Source organism: Triticum dicoccoides, chromosome 2A (genome assembly GCF_002162155.2).
Source record: "Triticum dicoccoides isolate Atlit2015 ecotype Zavitan chromosome 2A, WEW_v2.0, whole genome shotgun sequence".
Taxonomy (NCBI): Eukaryota; Viridiplantae; Streptophyta; class Magnoliopsida; order Poales; family Poaceae; genus Triticum; species Triticum dicoccoides.
This window is the reverse complement of record NC_041382.1, coordinates 64,566,248-64,570,248: the sequence shown is the minus strand read 5'-3', so window position 1 is coordinate 64,570,248 and position 4,001 is coordinate 64,566,248. Positions and strand designations below refer to the sequence as shown.

The 4,001-nt window shown below is 48.9% G+C and overlaps 1 pseudogene; it reads left to right on the top strand.

Moving 5' to 3' along the window:
- The first annotated feature begins 1,193 nt into the window (after positions 1-1,193).
- On the top strand, positions 1,194-3,790 carry LOC119357598 (annotated as a pseudogene).
- The last annotated feature ends 211 nt before the right edge of the window (positions 3,791-4,001 follow it).

The window sequence follows — 4,001 nt, the reverse complement described above, 5'->3', positions numbered from 1 at the left end:
GGTATTTTTAGGGTTTAGACGAGGATTAATTTAGTATTTGGCCCCCTCTAGTTTGTATGTTTTATCACTCCCCCTGAAGTTCTTCCCTAGCTCCGCCAGTGATTTCCGGGTTCGAATCCACCCGCGGCGGCTGTTCTCCTTTTATTTCTCGCCGCACTTTTTTCTTTTTATTTCTCGGCCCATAGACAAATGAGCATGTCAGCTATAGAAATACGAGATATGTATACAATGTGTAGAGCGAGGACTGTTGTTTCAACCTCATGGGCCATATTGATCACGTGCTTTCTTGTACTGGAATCGTATCGAAGCAATACACAAGTTCCAGGATCAAGTTGGACGTCGCCAGCGACTACGAGTACTATAGATACAATTATCTCCCAGGCCAGCTGTATTCTTTCCTCCCGTACAAAGTGAGTTCATTTGTGCTTTACCGTCGCTGTCAGGTCATCTCGTATGACCTCTTGGGCTCTTGGTTGGATGCTTGGCTGTAGTTTCTAAGTCCAAATTCTCACAAGTATATATCCCCAGCTGTAACATATAACATGGGGGTATTGTATTAGCCCAAGTTTTTCTCTTGGCAAGAATTTGACCCTATCGAAGCCTATTGATCTTTAGCGCTCCCGTGCATCAATCTTCCGGTCGGTGAATTAAATCTTCTTGATAAAACAAGACGCCTGTTAGGAAAAAGCCTAATACCTGATCAGCCTGCATCCAGCGGCCTGTTGCTAATATGCTATGCTATTTATTGCTCCATCGTCCATGACAATGGAATTGTCTTAGCACTGCACCAGTTTTGCTATGGAACCACTACAAGTTAGAGTCGTGCCTGACATTTTAGAGAGTTATGGTTCTGATCTTTGTTATCAAACTGATTGGTTTATTCATCCACTGGTTTACAATGTACGCAAAGACAAGAAGTTATTCTGTAAGTCGCCAAGCATGACGTGGAGAGAGAAAGTAGCCTGATCAGAAATATGAAAAGCGCCCTCGTCTTTAATTGAGTCGACCAATAAACAATCCATTGCAATTTACCCAAATTCAATGAATTTTTTTAGGAAGGCTTAGATTAGATTTTTGTTTTTAGCATTTGGCCCCCCAAACACTGATGATTTATGTTTCGCCCTCGGTAATTTTGGGCTAGCTCCGCCATGGGAGCTAGAGGTAGATTGGCAGAGTAGCAGCACCTTCCTCTTATGCCATTTCTCTCGCAAGTGTTCTCGACAAAGCTGGTGGCGCTGGCGCGAACGGTGGTTGTGCTTCTTGCGGCGGCGGTGGCCCTCGCCGCTGCCCAGGCATAGCTCTCCCACACCTTCTATGACGCGACTTGCACGACACTCCAGCCAATCATGCGTCATGGCATGGCACATGCCGTGCAGACGGAGGCGCGCATGGGTGCCTCCATTCTCCATCTCTTCTTCCACGGCTGCTTCACCAATGCAAGTTACCTCTCATTCACCCGGTTCGAAATCTTTCTCGTTCTGGTTGGACCATTGACGCGTGCGTGTGTTGCAGAGCTGCGACGGTTCTGTACTCCTCGATGACATGACCAACTTCACCGTCGAGAAGAACGCGGTGCCAAACGCGAACTCGGTGCGCAGCTACGAGATTATGGACGACATCAAGACTTAGGTCGAGGCCTCCTGCAAGGCCACCGTCTCCTGCGCCGACATACTGGCCCTCGCCGCCCGTGACGTTGTCACCCTGGTATGCCGGTATCAAGGCTCAACCCAGTTTTTCTTGTATATGGCTACGACATGCTCTCGAAAATTCGACTAAGGGCATTTCTAACCGATCCCCTATAACCGGCTAGAGGAGTAAAAAATCGGTTTTACTCCTCTAACCCGCACCTAGCTGATCCCCAATTAGTGTTAGTGGAGTAAAAATTATACTCAGCCGCAGCGAACCTCCATATATTTCTCCACCGCTCGACGGCTGAGTAAAAGCCGCACCTCTCCTCCAGTGCCTCCCCCGCTCCACTCCCACGCCGCATTTGTGCCGACACCGCCCCTGCCACCCCCTTCCAGTACCCGCACGCCGCCGCAGATGCTCCGTAGGCTCCGCCGCAGTCCTTGACCACTTGGATGCCTCCTCATCCCGTCATCGGCGCAGAACCGGTGGATCTGCAGCTGCTGGCAGCGCCGCCAGATTAGGCACTTTCGGCTGCCAGCGATTGCGCATTGCCATGGATTGCCGGGAACCAGATCGCACAGCCCCGGCAATGCCTCCACGCCGCATGCAAGTATCGGCTCCACGACTAGCCACTTGAATCTCTCTCGTCGGTGGTTCACCGAAAGAGACACACCGGGCCGTCGCCCGGGCTCAGCGCTGGCCCAACGGCTCGTCGACTCACCATTGCTGGTCATAAAGTGCGACGACTGCACGAGGTAGGTGGTGCGCCAAGTTTCTACCATGCCGGAACATCCCAGATGGGTGTTCTTAAAGTGCAAAAATAACGGGGTATGTGCTTCTTTTGATTCGGTTGTTCACCGGATTTGGCGCAATTTTGGTACCTCATTGTTTGCTCAAATTTGCGTGTAGGATGGATGCAATTTTTGGTATTAGGAAGAACATTACATCGATCTATTGATAGCACGAAAATTGATAGATGCTCATGCACTCGTTGCTAGAATAGAGGCTAGAGATGAGATTAGATACAAATCAACGTCTACTTCTTTAGAATAAAAAAAAAGAAGTGTGCAAGCTCAAATCCAACTAGTGGGAGCAGTTATGAAAGTTGTATATCTTTCATAATGTCTAATTATGATTCTTGTTTTCTTTAATCTTACTCTCGCAGCGAAGAATTGATGAATTATCCACTAAAATGTATCAAAATGTCATTGAATAAAATAAAGAAGTAAAGAAAAGTGTTCCAATAGCCCAAAATAAAATGCAAATGATTTTTTACTCCGTTACATACAGGGGATCAGCTAAGTCCGGCTAAAACTTAATGGAATAAATTTACTCCACTAAGAGTTTACTTCACCAGATACTGCACTATTTATTGGGGATCGGTTAGAAATGCCATAACGTTGGGTGACGAGCTGATGGCGTGCAGCTCGGGGGGGGGAGGGGGGGGGGGCAACAGGAACGGTGATGCTGGGGCGGAGATACTCTCTCACAATGAGCCCGAACATTAACCTTCCAAGCCCTCTATCATCACTCCTTGTGCTCCGCTCGTTCAGAGCCAAGGGCCTCGACGCTCATGACCATACCGCGATGTCCGAGGCGCACACGGTCGGGTTCGCCCAGTGCTCCAAGTTCCGTACATATATCTACAACGACATGGGCATAGACTCGATGTTTTCCTCGTAGCTCCGCACCGGCGTCTTCCCCTGGACTGGCGGTGACAGCAACCTTGCACCGCTGGAGCTGCAAGGACCATACAAGTTTGACAACGCATTCTTCAGTGACCTGATCGCCCGGCGCATCCTCCTTCATTCGGACCAAGAGCTCTTCGGCGGCGACGCCGCTAGTAACAGCACCATGAATGGTATCGCCCGGGCGTACGCTACCAACGGATCCCTCTTCAAGAAGGAAGTACATATAGAGGTAGAGAGCAACAGAGGTATGTTGAGGCCAAGGGGGGGGGGGGGCGATGCCCCCCAGCCTTGAAGGAAATTTTTGTAGGTGGTCTTAGATTATATAGTTTTTTAGCATTTGCTCCCCCAAACAATGATGATTTGTATTTTGTCCCCAATGATTTTCGGCTAGCTCCGCCACTGGTGGTAGAGGTAGACCGGGAGAGTAGCATCACATTTCTCTTATTCCATTTCTCTCGCAAGGGTTCTAGGGGGAGATGGTGGCGCTGGCGCGACGCGCAACGGTGGTTGTGCTTCTTGCGGCGACGACCCTCACCACCGCCCAGGCGCAGCTCTTGCCCATCTTCTACAATGCGACCTACCCGATGATACGTCTCCAACGTATCTATAATTTTTAATTGTTCCATGTTGTTATATTAACAATTTTGGATGTTTTATAATCATTTATAGTCATTCTATATC